The 27,977-nt window shown below is 45.8% G+C and overlaps 1 protein-coding gene across 14 annotated transcripts in view; it reads left to right on the top strand.

Annotated features, from left to right (window-relative positions):
- PITPNM2 (phosphatidylinositol transfer protein membrane associated 2) overlaps positions 1-27,977 on the top strand; it is a 133,403-nt gene that overhangs the window by 24,457 nt on the left and 80,969 nt on the right. Inside the window, exon 1 of one of the 14 annotated variants that reach the window (XM_062632094.1) lies at positions 10,376-10,392. The exons of 12 other annotated variants lie outside the window; for them this stretch is intronic. The gene's annotated coding sequence lies outside the window, so the exon portion shown is untranslated. Of the gene's footprint in view, positions 1-10,375; positions 10,393-15,701; positions 15,720-27,977 lie in introns of those variants that run through there. One more of the 14 variants, XM_062632093.1, reaches the window with a different exon arrangement.

Below are 27,977 nucleotides of genomic sequence, written 5' to 3'. Positions count from 1 at the left end.
TGGAGCCCTGGAGAAAATGGGACCTCTTCAGTACTGAAGGAGAACTTTCAATTTATGTGATTGGAAGTTTTAATCTATTCTGGATGATTTAACTGTTAAGCTCTACAGTAATAGGCTCACTTCAGCTCATCGCCTACGAAGTGCTTAGGTTCCACTGGGTGCTCTTAAATCCTAGAGAGGCCCATAAGTTTCAGTTGTATTCTCAAGAGCTTGTAGAGAGTAACAAGGAATTAAGAAAGGGAAGCTTTCTGACAGCTCTGTTTGTGCTTATGAAAGAACTAAGCAAATAACCTTGAAGTTAATTTGAGGCGTCCTCTTGACCAGCGACTAGTTTGTCTCCTAATGCTTCTCTGTGTAGCTAGAACGCAACCTACCAAGAAAAGTTTTCCTGGTTTTCCTTTTTTTGAGGTTTATTTTGATGGATTATGTTTCGAAGTATCTCTTGAAGGTTATTTCTGGGAAATGCTGCCAGAATGCTTATTAATATGTGACAAGGCCCAGGTAGAGTCCCTTTTGAGAATTTGGCTGCTCTGTGCATCCTCAGCAAGGGGCAGTGCCTGTGCTGAAGTCTCCGAGTCCTCCCAGTTCCCTGCCCACGCTGGGCCTGGAAATAACTCTGTCAATAGTAGAAATGTCACAGCAGGAATGACTCGCTGGATGTGCCCAATTCCATTTATCTAAATGAGCTGTGATCTTGGATTTAACATGCTGTTCCATAGCTAAGATAAGAGGCCCATGAATTAGATTATTGTTGGAAAAAAATAGAGGGGTGCCGATATAAATACTTCTGTGAGAAGTTTAGCAGAGCATTAGCGAGTCTTTTTTACATTTATGAACAGCAGCGGTCAAAGTAGTATCCTGCAAAAGATGCTTTCCACATGATAGGAACTCCAGGCATTAAAGAAGCATGAATCAGACTGAGAACTGTAGGGCTTTCTTTTTATTTGGCTTTGAGTCTTCAGATGTCAGTGCAAAGCTTTAATCAGGAGCTGTATTGGCGAGAAACTGTATTAAATCAGGAGCTGTATTGGCACGTGAAATGGAAGGGGAGGGTGCGGGCTGAGATGCTCCTGTTTGAGTGGTCGAAGTGCTCCCCAGCACCCCAAGGAGGTTCCTGCCCCACAGGTATCCTCCTCTCAAGGGTTCTGTGAGTGCTCTTGTCTCTTTTGTGGCCACATGAGCACACAGCAGCCAAAGGATGTTTTCTGCAGGTTGTGCTCTAGGACAAAGGCGTATTCCCTGGACAGGATGGCAGGAAGTTCATAAGGTGGGTCAGCAGGAAGCAGGTGCATGATCCCAACTACTGCTGGTGGCAAAACTGCCCTAGCTTTTCAGTCTGCTGTTGTTCTGTGTTGGTGAGGCTCATGTTTTTGGGGTATACTCCATGGACAGCTGTATTTAGTCTTACTGTTGTCACCACGGCTAGCGATGAAGGACAAGATGAAGAGGGCTGGGATCCTGATACTTGGGAGCTGTGCAACACTTTCATTTGGGTTTGTCTTCTTGTAACGGGGAGAGTCGAGGCAGTATTCTTCATCTGCTTCCTTGAAGACCTAAAATATGCTTTTATTGACTCCTCGGGTTTTGTGAAATCATGATGAAAGAATGTAGCAAATCCACTGGGAAAGCTTCCCCTCCCCTCTTCTTAGTGTTGTCTTAATAGCTGCTGCTTGCAAATTTAAATAGCTGCCTGTGACGTTGTATTGCTTTTAAATATAAGCTAGCCTTGTTATGAATAAATATTCTAACCTTGTAGTGTAGTTGCTCTACATCAGGTGGCTCTGCTGTTGCCAAATCTCCTGTTGCTGGTAGCTCTGGGAGATGCTCTGCCCAGCAGAGACCTGTTGATGTGCTGCAGCCACCAGAGATTGGTCTTCCTCTCATAGAAAAGCAGGATTTGGGTAACTTGCCTCACAATAACAGCCCTTTGTAACTCTGCATGCCATGCTGGTTTAAAGGAAAGTGTCAATCCCCCAGCTCCTGTCAGGAATGCCACCATACACACCCCGAACTGTGCCTCTTACCAGCTTTCCTTGCCTGCAGATCTGCCTCTTTCCCTTTTGCATATTGAAGTGGGGCTGGGTTTTGACAGCCTGGGGTCTGGGTGAGTGCTGAGGTGTCGCCTGGGCTATTCTCCACTAACCCCTGGGCTAATGGATGCTGCTTCCTGACGTAAAAACAGATGAGAAACTCTGGCGAGGGGCTAAGCTACATCAAGCTGTGCTTTCAGAGGTTAAGCTGATTGCAGATCTCTCATAAATAAATCTTTCTGTATTAATAAATAAACGCTTGCAATAGTTGCTTTATTATAGTGCACGGAAGCTTTCAGAAAGAAGACTTTCCCGACTGAGCCATTTCTGCAGTCTCTGCTGACTTTAAAGGTTGGTGTCATGAATTGAATTTTGCCTCTTCCATTAGAATGGAGAGCGTGCTCTTCACTTGCACATATGGTTGATGCACTTGAAGAGTGTGGGAAGAGCTAAGATATTCAGGGCTGCTTGCCTTGCTGCTGTGGCAGTCAGGTTACTGGGTTGTTTGGGGAGAGTGGGCAGCCTTTCAACGTGACTGTCTAATACTTGGGTCTTGGAGAGTGGGGAGGTTTCCCCCCTGAAGCTTATGTAGTTGTTGGTTGGCTGTAGAGACCTGGCTGGGTGTCTGCTGCTGACTCATTCTTCCTGCAAAATAACCTCTGAGAGGAAAAATACATTGTCTATATTGCAAATAGCCATATTCTTCTTTCCAAAGGGAATGATCCTTGTTGGAAGTTGATGTCACCTCACGTAAAGCGTTGCAAATGTAAGATTAAGATGTACTTAATGTTCACACTCGATCGGTGGGGAAGCAATAGCTTGCTCTTTGAAACTGTGCTTCGCCTCGAAATAATCTTACCGGTGTTAGATAAATGCAGTGCTGCAGCCGCCCTTATTAGCCGCTGATTAGAGGGTCCTTTGTGAAGTGTTGTCTGTTTCTGCCATAAATTAATTAATATGGAACCAGTAAAATTCCTATGGAAACAAAACAGGAGCAAATTTAATAGCAGATAAATGCGTGGTCTGGGCTATGAAAGTGAACACAAAACTAATTCCTTAATGGGACCACTAGAAGAACAAACAAATCTAGAGAGACGTGGTTGTGTGCCTCAGCTAGAAATGTATGTGTGTGGATATAATTAAACTTGAGTTAATAACACATTGTCGTCAGTCTTGGCGAGGAGCTCGACTTGGGCTGTGGCTACGTGTCCAAAGCATTTTTACTAGATTAACTTCCCCGTACAGCGTGGTCTGGAGCTTTCAAAGCACTTGCAGCTCCTGGGTGGCTGCCTTGCATATCGGCTCATTCCTTACATAGCTCGGAGAGCACCGTGAAGCCTTTCCTACAGCCTGGTGATGGAGAAATGGGCGACTGTCCCTGTCACTGACCTGCTGTAGGAGGCAGTGGGTGAGTTGGAGAGACAGTGTTCAACAGCGCTGCATGAGGAGGGGTGAAGGTGATGCTTCATGATTCACGTTTTGCATTGCAAATCCTGCTTCATAAGCTGTTTCCACTGATACGATAAATGATTTATTATCTCTCAGAGCTTTTCTTCACCCTGGAAAAAAGCAAAAGATGATCAGTGTTTTTTAAAGCTCTGTGTCAAATATTGACTGATTAAGTTGTAATTTCGAAGTGACGCATTTGGGCATGTAATTTTCAAGCCCATCTTTGGTTCCAAGGATCATAAATACCGGTGCCAGCTGTAATGAAGTGCTGTGCTACTTACTATGTTCCTATCACTGTGTGCGTGTCTTTTGTTTTAATTATTAAATCGCGGTGGCTATGGCCATAATAACGTGGTTGTTTTATGTCTTGGAACAGGGGGAAATAATTCTATTTCATTGAAATAATGCAATTGTAACATGCCTCTGGGTTTGAGTTAAAGGGGGAGGTGGTGCAGGTGGCTGGCAAGGCAGTGTTGTTCTCTTGATGGTTTTCCGCAGCAAATTCCAGTGCCATGGAGTGGCAGCGTATTTGTTTTTAATGGAACAACTTGTGAACAAACACGGGGCTGTTTATGGTGACAAGGAAAGCACTAGAAAAACAGGCTATAAAATCCCACTCGTTAAGGGTAGCAGTTGGCTCAGGTGCATCTCGGGGGAGGAGGTGTAGAGCTGAGATCTGGCTGTGGGACTGCCCAAGCCATTATGGGCAAAACACTTCACTTCTGTGCACCTCTGAAGGCCATCTGTAGGGTAAGCAGCTATCTGCCTGGGTGGTTTTGTGAGGCAAAGTGCCAGGGGAGGACTCGAGATCCTCTGATGCAGAATGCTTTACAGATGAAGTATTTATTTCCCCTTTTGAAGGGAAAAGATGCGTGATGATTTCTCAAATCAGGATGGCTGCACCAATTCAGATATAATTTGATAAATGAAGTATAAAGACACAGTGAATGACCTTCGGTAAAATACAAGACTGCCTGAACCATTTGCCTTTTAAATCTTGCGCCGCATCTTTGTATTTCCTGCTCATGCTGTTCATTAGTCTCCTGTGCCCTGTTGGTTTTGGGTTGATAATGGCCAGCTAAGTGGTGCACGCTGAAAAGAAAACCTCTGTATAAATAAAGCAGGGTGTTTTTCCTCTGCGTAAAGTGTCTTGTAGGGCAGAAACCCTTCTATTTGCTCCTCTTTTGTGTTGTAGCTGAGCCCTAAAACATGTAAGTGCTCTTTACATACCCCCTCAAAGTCCGGTCTACACAGGCATCCTTTCTTCCATGGGAATCCTTACACTGGAGTGGCTGCAGCACAGGCTGTGGTTTCTTTCCAAATGAATCATGAGGGTTTTGCAAGCTGTAAAACTTCTCTGGAGAGCTTAAGGGTGTGAGCAGCTTACAGGCAGGGATGACTTTTCCTGACTCGGAGCTGGATATGTCCTGAGTATCTGCGTGATGCTTTAGATTGCCAGCAGGGATTTTTCCCCCCTTCAGATGGGACGCAGTACAATCCCAGGCTCCTGCTGCGGCTGCCTGCAGAGCTTTACTGGGACATCCCTTGAGGATGGGGTATAGGAAGTGATAAAACTTTATTAGTGTTAGTTCCTTTAGTTTATGTAAACTTTTTATGAGGAATAAGCTTATGCATTTGGAGGACAAAAGCATCTCCTCTCTCTGGCTGGGCTTTCCTTAAGGATAATGAGTCCTGCTCCCTGCCTTAGCAGCTCTTTGCCCAGCCCTGTGGAGGTTGTTTTGACCAGTCCAGCTTAGTCCAAGCCGCTTCTCTGCAGATCAGTTTGACCTCCTGGTGTTCCCTGTTCAGGAATGCGGTGCAAGAGCCCTGCAAAGGGGGAACAGTGGTTTGGGCAGTGCCTGCTCCCTCGGGCTCCTCACTGTGAGCAGTTCTGGCTGTGGGCTCTTACAGCTGGGAGGCTTTGCATGCTGCTGTGTGCTTGCCCTGCTGCAAATGCAGTGCCACGGTCTGTGGCATGTGGTCCTGCTCTGTCACCACCTGCACTTGGAACGTGTGAGCAGTCCTGGGGGGAGCTGGCACATCCTCTCTTGTCTCGGGCCTGCGTGCTGGGCAGGCAAAGGCTGGAAATCGAGGCTGTTTGCAGTAGCACTGAGCTCTGGGTAGGAGCCTGTTGGGTGCACTCCTTGCACAGTGCCACTGGTAGCTCTTCCTGGGGTTCTGCAGCCAGTCCCTTTGCTCTGACCCAACTAGAAAGCAAGTTGGCTGCCCCGGAGTGAGACAGGCTTTGGAGTAGGGCACTGGGCAAGAAATACAGAGCTGGCAGTGACATGGAGCTGGCAGAGGACAAACCAAGCAGGTAGGAACTGTCAGGAGCTCTGGAAATTAGCAGGGAATTTTTCTTCTTTTTCCTTTCCTTTTTTCTGGCATATGCCAAGAGTAGGTGTTTCAGAAGGGGAATACCTGGCACCGCATGATGGCAGCTTACCCAGCTGCCCTAATGGGATGCTTTTGCCAGGAGCTTTTGGACCTATTCTTTTTGGTATAAATAAAATCAAATAAATAAAATACTTGATCCTATAAATAACACTGAATGAGTGTGATTCCCTCGAGTCTCTGGGTACCCATTACATGGTCAGTATTTGTTCCTTTCTCCCTCTGCAGGCAATTGATGGAGAGAGGACCATCAGTGTGCACAGATCTCAGCCAGGCACATGAAGGCTCACAGTAACTTTCTTCTATGATGAAAGAGAGATTTTTATGGTCCAAATTCTTTATTTTACTTTTTCCCTGATGGGAGAGAATTGCTGGTGATAATAGTTGGCAGCCCAGCTCCCGTTGGGAAGCACTGAATGGAGGAAGGATTTATTGAAGGAAACATGTGGCAAATTCCTTTATAATGCACTCTTCCCCCCCCCCCCCTATTTAAAGAGGTTGTTTATAACTAAGAGCCCATTAGCACCCAGGGGGTAATTTTGTTGTAGCATTTCCTTATTGAATGAGGGCTTGGTAGTCTGTTTCTGGATAGGGGCCTCAGGAGCAGCTCTTGGATAATACTGTACCTAAGCTTTTTTCTCCCCTTCTCCTTTTTTCTTCTTTAAATGGAGGTTGGTGCAGCTCCTTCTCATGTAGTTTGAACAACAGCTTTGTGAAGTACATGTCAGCATTTGAATTATGCTTTTCATTTATTGTAACCAATTCTAGGGCTCTCCTTTCATCCCCAGGGTTTCTGGAAGGTTTCTCAACATCTCTTCCTCCTCACCCCCTGCAACCCAGACACAAAAACCCCAAGAGCTCCTTTGAATGCTGCCTGGTGCTTTGCCTGTCTCTCTGTTAGATGCCATTAGAGAAATGCTGTGATTTTGGAAAGAAAACTGAACCTGGTGGGGGGAGAACTCTGCTGTAAAGAGTCCTGATCAGGTTGTTGCCCACAGCTCTCCTTGTACTAAGGAGCAGTCAGAACCTGTCAGCGTAAAACCTTCCATACAAGGAGTAAACAACACAGGCTCACTGGTAAGGGATGCTGAGCACTCTGCATCCTTTATGTGAAGTGCTACTCCTGGCTTGAATACTGATCAAATACTAATAATTCTGTACTTAAACTGCCAACTTTTCCCCATGGTAGTGGTTCAAAGATAGGAGGGAGAAGTGCATAGCAAAAGCAGAATATGGCCAAGACTGATGATCACTGTTAGAGCAGAGAACCTATTTGGTTTAAAATAAGCTTCCATGTGCTCAAGAAATGATGATGTGTTCCAAGTTATCTCCACCCTAAGACCTTCAGAGCTGCTGCTGCAGGATGGCTAATGCAAAACCTCTCTTGGTGGAACAAACAGTGAGGAAGGTCATGTGTATTTTGCATCTTCCCCTTTTCACTGTTCTTCCAGTAAAAGCATGTTTGGGCTGGAGTGCACCGAGCTACCCAGGTGCGGAGGATATTATGGGCTCTCCATATTGCTGGCCCTAATTTTAGCTACGCTCCGCAGCGTTCATGCCAATACTCACCCACTTGCATTTGCACTTCTGGTAGAGTCATTACACAGTGTGAGCTTCACACATGTGCCGCTTCTCCTGGAGCTCAGCTGGCAGCAGCAATTTGTATTCCCAATCAAGTAGTGGGGTTTGTGTGGGAGAGGGACCAGTGGGAAGATGCTCATCTGCGAACGCGTCCCTGCGGAGCGCTGCTGGGCTGTGCTTGTTGCAGCCTGTTGTAGGCAATTGGATGGGAGGGAGAGAGCTCTGTAATTCCCTCCTGCTTTGCACTGAAGTGGAGAAACGGCTCTGCATTGCATGCCATGTTTTCTCATGCACTTCCACTGTGAAAGGACTCCCAGTCCAATTTGACAAGGCAGAGACTTGATGTGAGTCCAAATGCACTTGACAATAGTCTCTCTGCTGTCAAAATCTCTCCTCCTTCTGTGATAAAAACAAAGCTCCCAAATAACACTCCTTCCTTCCTGTGGCTCTTAAGAAAGACTCAGCATCGCAGAGCTGTTCTGGGAAGGAAGTTTTTTACTGCATCCAAAGCACTTACCCACTTTTCCATTTAAAACATTGACAGAGCAGTGCATTCAACACAAGGCAGCCACAGAGAAATGATCTGGAGTTATGCTTGCTTTAATTGGACCACATAAGATTTTATTTTCTGATAGTGTCCAAAGGGAGCTGTCGGAACACTGCAGAAAGAGTGAATTTGTCCATTGTGGTAATGTGCTTTTGATAAATGCGTTACGGCATAGTTATGAAGTCAGGAAGAAGCCTTAATTACTGTTATGAAGCCATTAGAGTCTAAAGCAGCAATCTGAGCTCTTGTTGCAGTTGTGTTTTATATTTCTTCACCAGAGACTTTTAGCACCAAAAAAAAAGTGCTTGTTTTAGAAGATAATTTCTGCCTTTTATTTCCTTTGCCTTTTTAAAATGATGTAGAAGTGAATGTAATAACTGTGAGCTCCATGGGTTCCTGTGGATAAAGAAACACAACCTTTACAGTGAGCATGTACAGCTCCCATTGGCAGGGAAGCCACTGCCGTATGATCTGCTCGCTGTTGTCTCCTGTTAGCCTTGCCCACAGAGCATAAGAAATTGCTGAACTTAAAAAAGGGGGAAAGAGAGGGCAGGATTGGTCTCCATGAGTCTCGTGTAAAGCTTCCTCTGGGGCTGCAGAAGGAGAAGGACTGGTCTTGGAAACCTTTTATTAGTGCAGATTGCTTGGGGAGCTGGGTGAGTGTTATAACCTATACGTGGGGTCAACAAACTGTCTGCCCATGGAAGCCTTAGCTTTCCGCATCAGCAGCACAGCAAAGAGCATGCACCATCTTCCTCAGGTCTCTCTTGGCAGCAACCACAACAAATGATTTGGAGCTGGGTATTCTTATAGCAGAAATGTTTGCAAAGAAAGAGGTTAGTTTTCAGGTGTTTATTACCCTTTTAATCTTTTCCCAAAGCAAGACTGTTTGATGCTCAGTCACCTGGTTTTAGCGCTTTGTAAATGTTCTTTTGACTCTCTGGCAGCACATTATTTATACCAGATGTTAATTTAATAGAGTGAACTTTGTTACCCTTCAGGATGTAAGCATCTTAATTTAAAACACAAAACTGACACAACCATCATTGTAAATCAAAGGTTAACAGGCATGGCAACGTGAAGGTATTGTTTGCTCAGTTGCTAAGTTGATACTGTGCTGCTTTCTTAAATGGAATATGTCTTTAGTGACAGGAAGGTTAAGTAGAATTTGTCCTGTTATGAGAAAGGAAGAAAGAGCCTCACTTATTATTAGTGTTTTTCTAAGGCTGATTGCTTAAAGTAATCGCAGGTGCAGCATGGGAGCATTGATGCTTTTTACGGCAGCTGCAGGAAGTGGCTGGTTGGTTCTGGCCCCATCGCACTGCTGTTGGCTGCCACTGGCCACTTCACTTCCATACAGGGTTCAAGCTGGCTCTTGCTTGTCCTCAGTTTGGGCTCTGCCCCTTGGCTGTTTCTAGAAGCCCCAAGGCCCTTTGCTTGTAAGCTTTTGGTTAAGAAAACATAAGCTGAAAGAGCCCTTCCCAAGAGTAGATGCATTCTTGATGTACCAAACCTCCCAGCGCGGCCAGGCTGGGGGGGGTGGTGGCCTTAGGGACTTCATGGCTTACATTGTGGGGTGTCTGAGCGTTGGGCCAAGCTGTTCATATTGAGTCTGGGATTCAGCCTCTTCAGCCTTAGAGATCTCAGGAATGGCTGCTTAATATGTTGGAGCAGTTTTGTCCTTCTGTGAAAGCGTGTTGCTCCTTGCTCCTTCTCACCAAAGCCTGGTGTGATTTACAAAGGCTGTGCTCTTAGAGGGCTTTTCTGCTTTGACTCACTTATCAGTAGTTAAACAACGCAACAAAAAAGCTCCCAAACCAAACACACGTACCCTGAAACACTTAACTATTCCAAGACTGTGTGGTTTTCGTTCTCTGTGTGCTTTCAGCATACTGAGCTGGGGAAGGTGATGATGATAAATATTACCGCCTTGTTTCTGAAAGCTGTTGGGTAAGATCTCTCACTGCAGCATCTGAAGCATTACTGGAAATACCCTGAACTGTTATAACAACATCTCTGGTGTCATTTTTCTTTTCCAAAAGCCTTTCCCTTCCCCCTATTTCTGGGTAGAAGACACGTATTAGCAGAGATTCAGGTGTCAGCAAACGTGCCAGGCTCTTGAATCATGCAGCGCATGGCGAGTGCTGAGATGTTACCGTCTGAAGGGAAGGGGAACGTTAATCCTCAGAGTGCACTGGTAGTGCTGCTGCAGTTCTCATCATGGTTGTATATTTCCAAACTTAAAATGCTTCCAGTTGTGGTGTTTGTCCTGACTGACTGTTACAGGCTTCTGTGTGCTGAAGTTTGGGTTGACTTGAAGTCTGCCATTAGAATTCTTGGAGTGCTGTATCTCCATAGAGTGACAAGCACTGCTGCTCCCAGAGAGATAGGGTACGTCTTTTTTCCTCTCCAGAGTAATCCACTCTGAATAGCTCTACAATTAGAATTGATGTATCTTTATTTGGTTGGTCTACTGCCTGTTATTTCCACTTTGTTTCAAATTTGAGCCGCTTGGGCCAGTTCATGCTTCAGAGATCTAATTTAAACGAAGTTGTTCGCAGCTGTAAGCTTGTCGATGTATTTATCGGTTACCATGAAGCTCTGAAGAGCTGCTTGAAGAGTCCAGAGAAATTTAACAAGTGACTCCCTGCTTTCCATGCCTGTTCCTGCCCAGACACAGTTCTGCTGGGTTGTCATCATTCCAAGTGGTCTCACCAGCCTTCAGCACAGCCCCTCCAAAAGTGTGAGTGTATTTCTTTACTCAACAGGTTTGGAGCTGATGTCTAACTCGCAGTCTGGTGCTGTTCCATGGCTTTCTGGTTCATTCAAACCTTCACCAGAAGGTGCCTGGAGTGACTGCAGTGGTGCTGCGGGATTTGCATTTCCACTGGTAGGTTTGAGGACAGGTACATGGGGGCTGCCCAGCTTGTCCCTGCCCCACTGCAGGGTTTTTAGCCACTTCATCCCTGCCCCTTTCAGAGTTTCACCCCAGCTACACACGTTAAGTACTGAAACCAACCATTTGTCTTCAGGCATTTGAGGCAGACGCCGGCGGAAAATGGCACAGAGGACGAAAAGTAAATGGGCCTTCTAAAATCCTTTCAGCTTTAAGTATTACAGATATAATTAGAAACACATGCAAGGTTTATTATCCTATAAGTGCCTTTCTAGTCTGTTCTGCTTTTGTAACCTTTCTTTCTTCATCTGTCATTCTGTCTTGCTGCATTGTTTCTCCTTGCAGCCTGGCGTCTCCATCACCATGTCCTGTTGCTGCCTTAACGCTTTGCACCGAGTCTGTTTGCTTTTCCCCTCTATTTACATCATAGCTGGCATCTTTTTGGCTCTGCAGTGGTGTTCCCATGAAGCCACCATCGTTCAAACAAATAGGTGGTTCTTAACTGCTGCAGGAAGAGGAAGAGCTGCCCTCTGCAGCCACTCTCTCCTCAGGCTGCACGTCGTCCCCCTCTGCTATTTGGGAGGTTAAGATAATTTTAGTTCTTTTTTAAATTGCTTTGGAAGTGGAAAGTTGAAGCTTTGTGTAAATTGGGCCCAGCAAGGTCCTGATGTGGGAAGCAGAATGGGTCTTTTAGAGCAGGGGTGCAGCTCCATGCTGAGAAACCCATTGCCTGGGCATGGTGGGGAGAGCCACTGCTTGCCTGTAAGGACACACTCTAGTTTGCCTAGGGATTGCTGTCAGTCATCTTCAGGTCCTTTCACATTCATTAAGGTCCATCCTGTGGGACCTTAAAGTTCAGGGTGGGGAATACTGTGGAGTGTTTTGTAGCTGCTTTTATCCCTGTTGTAGGCAACACTTTGAGGCTTGGTCTACTCTGAAAAGCTTTTTGGCAGAGCCGTCTCACTTTGGTGGAAAGAAGGCTTTTGTCCTTTCACAGTTACCTGCATTAGGGGTGTACAGTTCTGGTTGTGAGGTTGCATCTCACTACCCTGACCAAACCCACCCCAAGCCAGATGCCTAAGAGCTCCTGTGCAGGAAGGGGAAGTTCCAGTATGGACTGCAAGCGGGAGCTGCACTCTGTAGTGTCATTATAAACACACTTCATTATGCTTGTGCCAGTGTTTGGTGATGATTGAGGATGCTCAGCACCAAGACTGGGGTATAAGGCATGCTGGCTTGAGCACCTGGAAAGGAATGGCAGCTGCTTGTAAAACAAACCAGCCATCCCCCTTAAAATACAGGCTCTGTTTCTCAGATACAACTGAGATGCTCAGCCTGAAGGGAAATCAATTGTGTGTTTGGCCTCCCCGTTGCTTATACGTGTACGTGAGTGTGTTTGTTTTATTTAAGGAGTTGGTACATAATCAGTCTTAAAATTAACTGACTGCCTGTTGACTTGTCACCCTGTGAATGAAAACACATTGCTTGTAATTTGTTTGACATTATTCTGTCCTGTTGTCAGGCTTCTAATTACATTTAGAACATAACCCAGATGTCTGTCTGCCTCCTTCTGTCTCTTTGTTATTATTATTTTTATCATTATTACTTATTTATTATCATTTATCTTTTTATTACAAAACATGGAAGGAAATATTTCCCTGAAGTGATGGAAGTCTGCTTGCTCTTCTGTCTTCTCAGAGATTAGTAGGTGGTTGCAGGTTTATCCCCTTAAACTGTGCTCCTTTTAAAAGGTGTTGCTTTGGTCATCCGTAATTGCTCGTCCTTTATGACTTTGGATGGACCTTCTGTATGCTTTAAAGGTATTGAAGTATGTTTGTAGCTACATTAAAATGTTCCTCTAGATTCTGCTTCCTCAAAATGATCCCATTGCCCACCTTATTTATTTTTAAAGAAGAGAGAAATTGCTTGTGCTTTTAGAAGATTAAAATATTAATGTATTTAAATATAACAATGAGAGAGGAGAGGCAGAAGGGGTTGCCCTTTCAAAACGCACACAAATGAGCAATCTTCTATTGACTCCATTGGATAAGCATCTCGTATTCCTTGCCAACATTGGCTTTTTGGTAATTAGCAAAGGAAAACTCAAGCTGCTCAGTGTGAGGTTTTATTGCTCAAAACCTATTGTGTCACTTGAATTTTCTTAGAGCCCCAAGCTTTTTAGCAGCAGAAACCCAGTTTTCCGATAGCGTATGATGTACCCAGCTCCTGTTTTCCGAAAGCATTAAGTCACTTAAGCATCAAAAGGCTGCTGCTTTGTTAATGTGACTTTTGAATGCTTTACCTCTGATCCCACTTGGAGAGAGCCGTGTTGGCCACTGAACAAGCTCCACTTCCCTTGTGGGGGTCCTTTTTTAGCTGTTCTAAATTTGCAAGGCAACGGGGGTGTGCAGAAGCTGTTTTTAGGGATAAGAAACTTGTCTCTTGGTCCCTGCTGACTTGAGTTTTTTGGTCTTGTCAGCTATCCTCGCTCTGAGCTGTGGACGGTTACTGTTAAATGCTGACAAAAGAGTCTGAGCTGGGTGGCTTCAGCAGGGAACAGATTTGATTGTTCTGCAAGACTTTGTTCCAACAGAGCTCATGGTAGGGGGGAATGTGAAAGTATACGAAGGGCACAGTGGGTCACCATAGGAGAGCAAAACTGGAAAGTGAGAATAAGGGCAATAAAGCATGTATTCATTACAGGTGATACTTGTGACACTTGGGCATAGAGACTGCAAATTATTGTGTGGTCCCTGCCATTAAATGCAAATACATCTCTGAGTTTTCCCCTCTGCATCCTAGCCAATAGGATCTTAATGAAGCACAGACAAATCCCCGGAGCCACTTCAAGGGGTTTGTGTCACCTCTGTTGTTCCACGTCAGTGCAATTCTGCTCTTGTTACCTGGGGTCTGGGTATCTGCTAGACCTGCGACCAATAGTGAAGGGCTTCTGGCTGAGCAGTGGTTGACATTTGATGAATCTGGAGTAAAACTGCACCAGGGACCGTAATAAACCCTGGGGTTTTGTGATGGAAAAGCTGTTTCCCCAGGACAGAACTGACTGGCAGGGTTGGGTTTGGCTATAACACTGCTGAGGTCTGCGTACTGAGCATCTCATCATGGAGTCTGCAGTTGGGAGAGAAGCGGGAGGGAAGGATGTTGTCGCTTGAAGTTCCTCTCTGATCCCTTCCTGCTTTTGTTGGCGGTTAACAGTTAAAGGAGGGAAAAGGCATTTCTGGCTCTGGGCATCCTGGTGCAAGCCTGGCTTCATCTCTGTCGAAGGTCTGCTGGCCTCAGCTGCGTTTGAAGGTCTTGGCTGTTACAGGAGCTGACAAACAGGCATTAATTGATGACTCACCAGCGCAGCAATGTCAGAAATGCTGGGTTTAGTTTGCTGTTCCTGCATGTTCTTCAACCTGTAACTGTTCTGTGCAGTTTTTCGCCTCGGGAGAGGTTATCTTGTCCCTGTACAGCAAAGGAGGAAATTGAGAGTGGGCACTGTGGGATGAAAAGTGGCTGTGGTGCAGCGCAGCGCTGCAGGTGGATCTGTTTGCTTCATGTAAAAGAAGGACTGACAAAGCCTGGTTTTGAGAAGCTGGTTTCAGTCCAAGTGGTTGGTGGAGCAAGAAGAGATTTCTCTAAAGGTTTGGTGTTTGGTTTTCACTCTTGTTTTTCTTCTCCTTAAGCAGCACAGAATAGGATCGTGCTCCCTACCTACGTTTGTAGCCTCACGTACAGGAAAGCTGTCTGTTCGGGTGTGTTTTCACAGGTTTGGGGCTTAAAGTGGCAAGTTAATTCTTAGCCTGTGAGTGGGGGAGAATCCTTGAAACAGCAATGAAGCAGTAGTGCTATCTGCCACTTGGGGCGGGGGGGTCTTAAGAATAAACCTACCGGTTTATAGCTTATCTGTTGAGGTAAGGAATAAAGATAGAACAACATAAATGTCTTGAGTTGTCTTGGTATTTATTAGTTGCTGTGCTCACTAAGTGTGCTTTCCAGTGGGTAGAGCTTTTTTGCTGTGATAAGTTCTCTTAATAATGGGATTTATTAGCAGAAGCTGTGTGTCTTCCACCCCTTCTCTTTGAGCGCACAGGAGTACAGAGTGAACTGGGCATTGCTCCTTGGTGTGAGCACACTGCACGGGACCCTCCTCAGCTCTGTGCCCTTTGTTCTGGGCAATCTGTCTCTTGTGACGATATGTTTAATATCTCAACTCCATGGGTTGGGTGCCTGGGGTCTTGTTGTGTGGGGTTCTTTTTCAAGTTTGACTTTTCTGCTCCTTTTAGTCATGCTTTTCTTGTTCCACAGTAATCTTGGGTATTAATTATACGGTATTCAGCCTCTCCCTACCCTTTTCCTCTCCCACTGTGCCAATAACAGCTGCTTGATCATTTTTGGTAAGAATTTTACCTTTGCAACTGTAGCCTTAAATAATCAACCAAAGACATCCCCCCCCCCCCCTTCCCCAGCCATAAAGAACCCAGTGAGGCTTTGAAGAAATGTCAATGTCATTTAAATATGTAGCACTCATGCTCAGGCTTTCTCTCTGTACCTTCCATCTAATTTCCCTTCTCTCAATAGCTCTGACTAATGCTGGGATCTTTCTCTGTTTGAGCCCTGCTATTTATGAATAGAGCAAGTCTTATCTGCAGGCTTGTGAATGCTTACAAGTGCGAGGCGGGCTGGGATGAACAATGTGCATAAATAGCAAATAGTTGAAGGGCCGAGTCCTCGGAATAACAATCGAGGAGAGATGACCCTGCTGAATATGTGATGAAGCAAACAGCACTCCTGCTCATCAGCTCCTCGCTTGCTGGCCCAGGTGAGTGTATTTCTGTTGCAGGGCTTGCTGTGCAGGATGAAGTTCATCAAGGCACTAAGAGGTGGTCTCCTCCTCCTGAGCCCCGCTGTTCCTACCAGCCTGAAGAGGTGCTTTCACTAGGGAAATCTTATGAAATGCAATAGGAATGATGATTTATTTTCCCTTATAATCAGCGTTGCTGACTGAGTTACCCTTCTGCTGCCCTGCTTTCTTCCCTACAGCAGGCTGGTGTTTCAGGGGTAATCTTTAGCTCGCTCTCTTGCAAAAGGCTCATAGGACTGGCTCGTTCTTTGATACGATTATTTCTAACGCTCTTCCTCCTCTTATTGCAGCACTCCTGTGTGTGCTCGCTAAGCCAGATGTTCACATCACACTTCGTGTTCCTCTATGCATCTAAGCTATAAAGGAAAAAACAAGAGTGCTTGTTCCCCTGTGGAGTGCTCCTCTGGAAATGGAGTGCTGCCTCCCTATCCTCACCAAGAGGAAAGAGCAAAGCTGCGCTTACATCATTGCATGACAAAAGTGCTTTCCAGTCCTTCAATGAAAAATCCCTGAGAGCACAACGTTGTTGCTTATTTAATTACTGTTAGCAGGTAGTGTATTTAGGGCAGCATTTGAAGTGTAACTGGCATAAGGGTTTTGGTAAACTCATTACTTGCTCTGCTTTGGGTCTCCCTGGCCCTACCTGGGGAAAATAATCCATTTACAATGGTGTGCAAAAAGGGCTGGAGAGAGCTTGCTGAGGCCAGGCAATTCAAAATACGCAAAGCTCTTGTTTCTGATGGGTGTTTGGAACTTCTGGTAGCATAAAACATTTGATGCAGTGGTTTCGGTGCAGAATAAGCATGAAAGTGCCCTTAGCTGTGTTTCCAGGAGGCAGCAAACACCACACGTTATCTCTGTAACATTTCAGTGATGATAAGGTATCTGTAGCTCTTTCCGTGACACAGTTTAGTAAATCCAGCAGCAGCCCTTTGCCTTTACCGAGCTTGCAGAGAAGCTGTGGAGCTGCTTTTTGCCTTGGCTGCAGAAAGTGGTGTGTAATGAGCACTGTAAAACCTGGTTGATGGTGTGTGAAGCATGAACTCTGTCATTCCAGGCTTGTTGGGCTCTGGCTGCTCAGGTTCAGTCCTCTTTGGTCATCCCTGTGCTATGCACCTGCCCCGCATCAAGGACATGGGGCTTTTTGGTTCTCCCCTTTCACATCCCTTGTGTGTTGTGTAGATACACTCTATCCTCTCTCTGGGAGAAGAGAAATGTGCTCATGGTGTGCACAGGGAGCATGGCACAGGGCCACAGTGCTGCCAAGGAAATGAAAGACTGATTGGGAGCAGCAGCGGCTCGGTTTGGACCGGGGTGAGTGTGGGCTGTTCTGATGCATATGGGGATCACACTGTAGTAAAGGTTCGTATTTCTCCATGGTATTTCTGGTACTGTCAGGAATGGGTAAAGCTTCATGATGAACACTGACCTTTTCCCTGCCCAGTGAGACATTCATCTGCAGCACCCACTGGAAAGGTTCGGGAGAACACTACCCTGATGCCTGTTGTCAAAACCAGCCCTTTTTCCCCTTGTCATACACTGTCTCTTGCGATGTTTTCCGAATGAGAGCCCTGAGTATGTAAAGATTCATGTGTTTTCTGTGAACACAGCTGCTGCTCTTGACCCATCTGCCAGGAATTCTGCTCTTCAGACACAGCTTGCTTCCTCCCGATGTCTGCCTCCCTGTTCCATCAGAAACAAACACTTTAACACAGCTTTGCTTCATGCAAAAGAACAACAAACCCTCCTTTTAAGGGCATGTTTCAGAGCATGAACGAATCCAAGGATGAGCAGAATCTGCTGTCAAATGGGTGTTTTAGGTTGGACAAGTGTGTAAAGTGGTGTCACTGTGGAAAATCTCTTCTTCCACTGCATAAAAATTCCTCAAGCAAGCGTGTCTGGGCAATGCCAAACCTGGTTAATGTAGGGTGAAGCTTCTTTAGAGCCTCTGGCCTTCCTGTTCGAAGGAAAACTGAGTCCATGCTGCTTCTTTGAGTATTGCTGTGCTTCGAGGGCTTTTTCAGCAGCACAACCACTGTTGGTAGAGGAGAAAGAGCAGCAATTCATTTTATTACCTTAGAGAAATAAAAGTGTGTGTACAGCAAAAAACCAGAGCAAACCAAAACCCACCAATACAAAACACAAACTTAGGAGCCCTCTGCTTTAAAAACACCTGCCCCTCACCTCTGCTGAAAGGGGCATGTCATGGGATTGCAGAGGGCCTGGATCACGCAGTCAGGAGCCTTCCCACATCGCAGTCCTCTTGCTGCCAAGGGCGTGCTCACAAGATGTCCCTAATTCAGTTAGAAGTGCTCTTCCAGGAACCGTATCATTATAGAGCTTGAACGGAGTGGCTGCAGTCACAGAGGATAGCTACTGCTCTCTGCTTCTGAGCGCTGTAAATGTCTCTGCAATGAGCTGTGTCCCGGGCTGGCTGCTGCCTCTCTCAGCTGGGGACAGCAGCCTCCAAAGGGTCCCAGCTCTGAGATGCTGCCCTCTTCTGTCCTGCTGCACCTCTCTTCTCTTCAGGACTTGCTTCACCTTCCTGAGGAAACAATTCCACGTTCTTCACTGACCATCCATAGAGGCCCTGTGATCTTTTCCTCCTAGAGGTTAAATTTCTGACATACACGGGTTCTGCTGGACAGATGAAGCTGCTTTGGTTCACAGGCAGTATTGCCTGTGCCTGCACCTTAAGAAAGAGGGTATCTGATCTCTGATTGTGGCTGGGCTTTTATCCTTTATGGGACTGTAATTTGTTGGGAAATAGGGATAGACACAGGGGGAAAATGAGCTCTCAGCACCTCTTAACTGTGCTGCAGGTGTTTCTTTTGGTTTGGGGGTGGTTTTTCCTTTGCATGGGCTGTGGCTGGGACAGTCTGCCTAACCAGTTATGCCATGGGTTAAGAGTGTGGTCTGTTAGAGAGGAGCATGTTTGAAACTGGAGGAGGAGCTTCCTAAATTCCTCTTCTGCAGCAGTCCTTCCAGCAAAGGAGCAGCACTGGTGACTCCAGGGAGCCATCCCTTGCTCCCTTGGAAGACAGCTTCCTCGGAGTGTGCTTTCTGCAGTATGATGTTGTATCTGATGCTGCCGTGTCCAGAAGGTATCTGGGCCTCTTTATTATAATCATGTTTGTGCGTTCAGACCAATTTTGATGGTTAGGAAGGTTCAACAAAATCCCAGAGATCTCAATAAGCTAATTTGGTAACTGTTTGTTGCGTTTGTTGTTCCTCTTTGTTGTGAGGACAGAGCTGGTTCATGCTGATGAGTGCTGCATGAAAATTATATTATTAGTAATTACTGGTAATTTCTTGTCTGGAAGCTTCAAGTTTGTGGGAGCACTTAAATCCATTTGCTTCTGTATTCCCTCCAGCTTTGCTGTCATGTCTCTCGGCACCACGTACCTCAAGGCACTTCAGCAGTTCCCTTTTCTCCATGGCAACTTCTCACAGTGGTTCCTGTATGGCAGAGAGGCAGTTCTCTTTCTTTCTTTCTGCCTTCATGTAGCTTTTCTGTCCGGTCCATGGGCATCCTCGCACTGTAGAGGCTGCCCCAAAGCAAAGGGAGCAGCACCAGCCCTGAGTCAGGAAGGGTGTTGGTGCAGGGTGATGCTCAGGAATAAGGGGGAAGGCAGAGGGACCGGTGTGTGCTTCACATTTTCTCCTCCCCCAAAGATAAGTTGTAGTTGTCTCTTTATTTTAACTGTGGTGTGGTGATGCAGTGGTTTTTGTCAGCTGGCAAAGCTGAGCATTAGTCACAGAGGCTTGTTTTGTGTTCTTCTAGGGAAGCTGGCAGAAAGTTAAAGAGCAGAAGCGTACCATTAAACAGAAACCCCTGGAAAAAACCAACCTGAAACCCCCAACTTCTCAAAGGGAATTACAGTATTGCTGCATTTCCTCTTCAAGGGGAGCATCTTCTGTCTACCGTGTCTCAAATCCCTCTTTTAGATTTAAATTATAGGGGTATTTCTGATTTTTGAGTCATGTGTGCAAACATGCGCTGAAGGTGATCCTGCCTTCCATAGCTAAGGAAATGGAAATAGATGGAAGAAATGCTTACTTGGTTGAGAGTTGGGTTTATTTCCCCTGTACTGAGTTTTTTCTTCAGAGATCATCGTTAGAAGAGAACCATTTTTCCTGTCCTCTCAGGTGGATTCCTTAAAACCTCTATCATCTGTTTTGATTGGATTTCTGGCATTTTCACTATTTCTGCTTGTATCAGTGCCTCTCTATCTCCTTTCCTTTCATCTTCCCAAGTCTGATAGTTGCCTCAGACCAGAAGAGCTGAATGAAGGAAATCTTTGCTGCAGGTGAGATAAGCAGCGTTTTAGAGGAGGGCAGCCAGTGCCCAGCACCTTGCACAGGACCCATGTTTGCTGCCCCACATGCTGTTGTCCTCGCCTGGGGTTTCAGCCCAAAGATGGGCAGCCACAGGGTGGTGTTCCCAGCCAGCTCTGGCAAAGGGTGGTGGTTGAAGTTTGCCTGGGATATACTGAAGCAGTTCCCGTGCATGTTCCAAGCTTTCCAAGTGAAACGAGCAAGCAGAAAAAGCAGTGGCACTTGCTCCTTTTTATTCATTTATTTACTTAAGCTGTATAAAGTTTATCTAAATTTGCAGCTTGTTTGGGTTTGCTTAACATGGACTCTTAATGACCACGTATTAATAAATGTTGGATTCCTTCCTAGTTGGGGAGGATGAAGGGGTGGGCTATGAGCTCCTTACTCCAGGTACCAAGGTGGCAGCAACTTTGATTCCGCATCTTGGCATCTTGTAATGACTCCTCGTTCAGGAGGGTAAGCAAAGCTAAAGGACAGCCAGGTTGTTCCCTGCACAGCGGGCTCCCAGTCCAGGTTGGGTTTATATTTGTAGCTTTGTTTTGCATTTTGTTTTTACTGGCTATAGAAATGCTTATGCTCCTGTGTGAACTGAGCCGCTGTGCCCTTCAGTGTACCCGGAGAGGGAGGAATGTGTGTTCTTCTGCGCAATGGAAGTGCCCGTCTGTTTTCAGAGCCTGAAACTCCCAGATGTGCAGAACCTTTAGATGCCAAAATATCAACAAAGTGATGCAAAAACTTTCTTCTGGTCCAGATAAGGAATGTGAGAATTGTAAAGGAACCGTTTCTCAATGGTTACCCATGTAAACACCGATGGGCTTTTGTGAATTGATTCTCTTCCCTCCCTGCTTCTGCTCCAGCACATGGAAAATGGGACTGACCCTTAAAGGTCAGATTCTAGCCTACCATTGCGCTTCATTATCCTGCTTGTCAGAGGACACAGCGTGTTTGCTCTCTCTTGTCCAGATTTGCTTTTTTGTGTATATCTCCCTCCCCATGTGAATTTTAAATAGGATTTCTACAAGATATGGTAGCAGTAAAGCTGTTCTGAGAATGTCATTTACTGTATTTTTTAGCTTCTGCTGGTCTTTTTTTAGTTCCTTGCTAATGATGGTGTTGCTTGGAGCGTGGCATTTTTATGCATCTGAAAGGAAAAGTTATGCAATTACACAGATCTTATTTTATTTAGAGACTTACAATAATAAACATATTCAGGCAGCAGTTACCAGAACTCAGTATTAAGTAGCTGTAAAACCCCTAATGAGATAAACCATTTAATGTATTGACTTGTTAGTGTCTTTAGCTCTGCTTTTGATGGAGTGGTAGGTAGAGGATATATTTAGAAACGAATTCCAGCAAAAACATATCCATCAGACTAAAGTATTTTTCAAGACCCAAAAAGCAATTGTGGCTTTTTTGCTCCTAAGCAGAAAGTCATGTGCTGTGGATGAAAGATGCCAGTGGTGAAAGTCTGGCTTACCAGAGGGAAAAACAGGGGCAATCAGCTCCTAAAACCACAACCATAATAGGAGAGCAAGATGCACGCGTTGTATTCTTGCTCCTGTAGCTCCCGATTTGAGGACCCGCGCTGTTTGTAGGCTCGGATAAGCTGAGCGGAGGGAATAGCAGAGGTTCAGCAGTGTGAGCCGCTGGGTGTAACTTCCACGTGCTTTGAGTGCGTGTGCTCCTGGAGCTGATTCGTGGTGGGCTGTTTGAGCAGAACAGCGTCTCAGTGCTGCAGCAGCTTCCTGTTGTGCCACTCTGTGCAAGTTTGCTTTTCATTGTGTGAAGACAGCGTTGGTTATGGGAGGTTTTGTACAGCCCCGGTGACAGTCACACTAAAAGTTGTTGTTCTTTGAGCTGTGAACCTGAGCCAGACATCTCTGACCTTTTGTAAAGTGTTCATGTCCCGATTTGCTTCCAAACCTCTGCAATTTGGCTTGGCTTTTATTTCCTGTGTTTGTAAAGAGGTGCTGTATGTGTAGTCAATTGAGCTTAGCACCGAGCAAGCTGTGGATGCTATTTCTCTATCTGGAAAGGGTTTGGAGATTGGGCAGCTCACTGAATGATTCAGTTTGTAGCAAACAGCCTCCTTCCGTGCGTGTTTGTGCCTCTGCCAAGCTCTGGAATATGACCAGTTTTCCAGAACAAGAGCAGAGCATCCCAAATTACTGGAAAGCTGTTGCTTAGCATTCTTGCTTATCTTCTTTTCTTTTTCTTTGATGTCACACAAAACCACGTCTCCGGAGTAGGCAAGCGTGTAATGGAACACATCTAAGCTCTTCTTTTACTGGGGGTGGCTTATTAGTTTACAGTGGAAAATGTGTGTTACTGGTGGTAATGTGGGTTTTGTTGGGTGTTTTTTCTCTAAAGGGAGGTTTGTTTAACCAAAGGAATTACTTCTCTTGCACATTCCACTGTTGATTCGTTTAAATGATCCTCCTAATGAGGACAATGTTATGTTCTGGAAGGCTAAGGAAAAGTTAAGTTCCTTTTTTGTTTAGTGACACCGACAGCAAGAACACCCCCATAAGTAACAGGGAAGCAAGCTGCTTATAATGCCAAACAGGTTTGTCCTCTGAAATAGCACTGCTGGGAAAGTATGGATGCTCCCATCAGGCAGCCTGAGAGATGTGACAGAGAGTTTTGTTGGCATCACTTTGGTGTAAACTGTGTTCCCTCTGAATGCCCAGGCTGCTGGAAAACTGGGGAGGATCTTGCACATGTCTCTCTTTCCCACCAGAGTTACTTCTTTCACCATGTGTGTTTTAACTTGTCAGCTTTTTGAGGCTTTTCTCTTTCCCACTGTGGTTTCTATGGAAATGTCATGGGTGGTGTGTAGTAACCCTCCTGACTGCAGCAGTCACTCTCTGTTGCTTAGCTCGGGCTAATTTTGTGTCTGGTTTGTGCTGCGAGAAGGGGACAGTTACAGAGGGGGGCCAGTTACAGAAATGGCAATCCAAGAGATGCCTTCTCCATCCCCTGGAGTTGAGAGGATCAAGCCAGAAGCTGACATTACCAGGCAGGTTTGAGGATGGACCTTACAGTCACCGGTTCCTGGTGTGTGTGGCAATAGCAGTCCTAGGGATGGGGCTGTTGGTTTGGGAAGCAGAGGAAGGAAAGGGGCTTCTGTGGTTGACCCCAAGGACTCTTCTGTTGAGTGAGTGGAAGGTTTGTTCTTCCACCTTCTTCAGAAGAACAGGTACCGTGCTAAAACCCCTAAAGAGACTGGGACTGTTCCTAGCTCTGCGCACAAAGCTACATGCATTTTCAGATAAAAACTGCTGACACTTCTTTCAGCTGTCCTTACTGTGAATCAGAGCACTCCGTTTCCCAGTATTTCTCAACTCAGAGAACACCAAGCTGGGCAGCAGAGAGATTTTAGCGCTGCATACAAGATTAGTGGTGTCTTAAGGGGAAAAAGGAGGCACTTTGTGTTCCAGCAAGCCAGCAGCTTGCCATTCACAATGTAAAAAAGCATGTGGTATTGTCTTGCTGACGGTTCTGTGTCGAACAAGGCTTTTAGTCTGGAAGTCCTGTCAATCACCTTCGCAGCTGAAGAGCTTGAAGTGGGTTGTGCTGCTTGTTACCATAACTTCGTGCGTGCTCATCTGCCATAGCGGCTTAGAGACCTGCTTCCAAAGAAGTGTTCGGTACAGATGGCAGATGCCGTAAGTGTCTTTGGGTACAAGAACTGAACTCTGAAGGTATAAATGCATTTAGTTATCTAATCCCCTTCCACTTTGAGTAGGACTTCTAAGTGATAAGCATTGGTCCTAAGGCACCTCAAACCATAGACAAGGCGCTGAGGTGGGATTTCAGCCTTTGGTGCAAATAACGCACCTTGCAGTTCACTCTCTTCTCTTGAGTGGGACCTTTACGGCCTCTTCATGTTCATTGGCTTTATTCCTGAATGCTTCTGTTGCCCTTGGTCTGGCAGCGTTCCTGAGGTAAGAGGTGCTGAACCACTCAGGGTGAAAGATGTGAGTGGAACACCAGCAAATCCTCCTCTTTGCACTTGTAACCCCCCCCTGTGCTGCACGTGATGAGGATTGGCTTGGGTGAGGAGAGTGGAAGAGCCTCTCCCTGGGGACTTTCTGTGGCTATTCACAAGAATGCTCTTTGGGAACTATAGTGAGGGTGTGGATGAAAGTAGGGGTATTACTGCATGCTTTTACCATGTCATTTTCTCCAGTAAATGTGACAGGTTAATTCAGGGTTTCCAGAGGGGCTGAAGGAATTTGACCCTGAATCCCAGAGGAGCTCAGTACTGTGTCTGGGAGGCTGATGCCGTGATGTGGAAAATTCCTTCTCCTTCAGATAGGATCAGTTTATTATGGTTTGGCTACTCTGATTCTCTCACCTTGCCTGGGATGGCGGATGGGATAGGTAACAGTGCTCTGCTTATTTGGGTGCTTTTGTGCTAAAGGAGCACAGGACCTCGTTATGGAAGTGTAAAAACTTTCCGGGGACAAATAGCGTAAAGAGGAAGATTCAGCTTTCTCTGCTTTCCCCTGTGACGGGCTTTGGAAGCGCAGTCATTGTGCTGTAACACAGCGCAGATACAGTCCTGTCTGTCAGCATGAAACTGGGAAATGTTTTCAGCTCAAAATAAACTCCACAAAGGGAATAGTTTCCATGTGATCCCCTACGCGGAGGAAAGCCACTGGACTTTAGTCCTAAATAAAGATTCCAGCCGACTTTAGTGCTTTAAGAAGCAGTAGCTGTTGTCCTAAATTTGACCTCTGGCTTAGCAAGTCTGCATTGACCAAGCCAGCGGAGCAAGCTTCACGCTGGCTTCTCGGTGTTGCTGGTGCTTTCAGTAGCTTTGAATGGTTTCAGTTGTGTAGAACGTAAGGAAAGCTTTCCACATTGCATGTATTGAGCCATCACTTCACTGGCCAGTCATTTTCCAAAGCTTGCTATTGTCCTTTTTTCCTCTTTAGTACCACTGGGGAGAAAAAAAATGCATTAACCTGTGCTTGAGAAGGCAATGATTGGCTTGGTTTGATGCAGTTAGACCTATTTATTGTGTGAGTGGGAGATGCTTCTAAGGTATTTGGCAGCAAATCATCCTGGAAGGCAGCCCCCTGAGCAGTGCTTGCTCGTGTTCTTTCTCCTGACAGGGCTATTGGGATCTTGTTGCTGAATTTGCAGAAGAGAATGATCCATCTCCTCAAGATTTTTCTCTTCTAATTTCAGTGGTCAACAGGGATCAACTGCGTCAATCACTTGTGCTGTATTTTTAGAAGCAGCAGCTCTGGTTAGTTTGGAGCTTGGATGTTTTCTCTCCCATTAGCTAATTACGGCTATTATGCTCTATTGTCATTATTGTCACTCAGGGTATTTTTGAAAATTAAGGGTGGAAAGTGCCTGCATAACAATGAAACTCATCAGCGAGGCTCCCCCAGCCCAGTGTGAGTCAACCATTTCAGTCACACAAATAAGTTCTCTTTTACAACTGTTGACTCCTGCAGCCGCTGCAGTTACTCACTCATCGCGGGAGCAGGAGCTGGTTTGTGTTCTGGCTCACCCCGTGGGAAGAACCACTGGCTCATGGAAGCATCGCATCCCACCAGTCAGCCAGTTTCCCACCTCACCACCTCTAGCATGGAGTGAGCTTATGTTTTTTACTAGCTTTTGGATGGTTTTGATCTTTAGAAATGATATTAAAATGGTGAAGCTGAATAGTGCTGACCTGAGGAAGGAGGGGTAGCTGGGTCTTGGCTTGTCTTTTGGTGGGAGAACAGAGAGGATAAGGCCCTGGATTTATGTAATTGTTGATCCTATTGGGGTGGTTTCTCTGCTCTGGTCTCTTGTCTGTGTAATTGCAGTAAAAGGTGATGATGAATGAGTGGAAGATAGCAGGGCAGAGAGGTTGTGGTATACAGCAGTCATCTTCAAGGGAAAAGCAACTAGGAGAGTGGTAAAGGACCTCTAACTTTGTGAACCTCATGTTTCAGATTACCTTTTTCTGCTCCTTCTTGCCTTGGTTTTGCAAGGAACTGCCTCCAATAAAGGTCAGGGACATTGGCCAGCTTCTGATGTAAGCTGCATCCCAGTGGAGCTGTCAGTTGGGGAGAGCTGATGGCCTGCCTTCAGATCCAAAATCCTTCGGTTCCCAAATAATGATGCTCTGATTCACTTCTAGCTGCCTCGCTCTTCCTTGGATAGCGTTCCTACTCCTGGTAGGAAACAGAGCTTTATATCGTGTGTTATGCTGAGATAACATAAGCCTGCCTCTAGCAGGTTGGGGTTTGGATGCTCCCTACATGGGCAGATACGATATAACTAACTGCTTGTGAGAGTTACGGTCATCCTTTGAAGCTCCCAGCTGCCACACCAGATGAGATGGACCATGGAGCTGATGCACAATGGCAATTTGTCTTTGTTTCCCTAATCTTTCTCCAGGATTTCTTCATCCCATCGTGGTTTGGTGCCCTACTTGCGCTGTGAGTGTTATGAGTATGTCTGTTGAGTGCAATGGACTTCCACAGTTTGAACTCTCCACAGTATTGTGCTGAAGAGAGGTGAAGGGTGATAAATACATTAGTAAATCACATGGATGAAACCATAAGGCATCAATGTGGAACAAGCTTGGTTTGTATCTTAATTGCATGACATGAAACTGAACACACAAATCACACACCTGAGGAACACAGTCTTTAGCAGTGGTGTACGTAATAAAAGATGCTAGCAGGATGTCACTATGAGGCTGGATTGTTACTGCAGCCATTGCTTAGGCTCTGCTTCTCTTTTAATTACCATGACTGGTATTTTTGGGTAGATTTGCAGCTTGTCTGGTTTCTGCCAACTTGGCCAGAAATGTTGATCTCGTGTGACGTGACAGATACTCTCTTGGTAACTGATCTGTGTATATCCTGACCTTCCCCTTCTGCTGATGCCCGGATTCATTCCTTACAATGGCAAGAGCAGGTTCTGGAGGAAAGGTGTCCCTTTCTATTAAAGCCTGTGCCTATGGCTGTTACAGTCTTGTGAGTAGCTTGAATAAATCTTTGCAGATAGAGCTGATGTGCTGGAATGTTTTTGTTTGCTTTAGCTTTTGGGTTGTATTAGCTTTAGTTGTAACCTCTTTCAGTTTCTGTTATCTTTTCTATGGACTTCCTAGCGCTCTGATCCTGCGTTGAAATCCATGTAGATAGTGTCCTTCTGTGCTGAGGTCTGAGGTTGCTCCAGTGAGGCCAGACACTGCTGCTGTACTGCTCTCATGCGGTGTCTCTCTGCTTGGTAATGCCCAGCCTTTCTTATTGAAGTCACAGGGCTTTCCTGGGTTTCTTCACTTGTTTTCAGGTTACCCTTAAGGAGCTTTTACCTTCTAAATGTCTCCTGTCTTTGTAAGACATCTTAGGTAGATGTTTCACCAGCGGTGTTGAGGACTGCATGTTGCTGGTGCCCTACCCCAGAGCTTGCCCCTTCTGTCCTGCCTCTACCCTGAGCTGCAGAAGCTGTCTCGTGATCAGCTGGCCCCACTCTGAGGTCTGCAGCGCATCAGCATGAGTTGAATTTAGCCTCAAAACAATGCGTCTGCTTGTGAAGATCATGCTTAACCTGAAAGACCTTGAGTTTTCAGGTGGGAACCTCCTGGTAAGAGTAGAAATTCCTGTTTATCTTCTTTTCAAGGTCACCCTCCAATTCCAGGCGGACTATGAGCTGCTGAGTAAGTAGTACTTGGGTGGAAAAGCTGTTGGGAAAAGGCATCATTTGTGTGCTCTTCTTGATGATGTGCAGCTCACCGACAAGCCTTTGCCTTGTGTGTTTGGGAGCATTGTGTAGGTAGACCCAAGGGTTTCCTGTGTGGCTCCTGCAGCGCTGGACTGTATGTGCAGTTGGCTTCGCTGGGAACGCTGCATCCAAATCCCA

This window comes from Pezoporus occidentalis, unplaced genomic scaffold, assembly GCF_034315485.1.
Source record: "Pezoporus occidentalis ecotype Australia unplaced genomic scaffold, CSIRO_AGI_Poc_V1 ctg381, whole genome shotgun sequence".
In the NCBI taxonomy this organism is placed as follows: Eukaryota; Metazoa; Chordata; class Aves; order Psittaciformes; family Psittacidae; genus Pezoporus; species Pezoporus occidentalis.
This window is presented reverse-complemented; position numbering and strand designations above follow the sequence as displayed.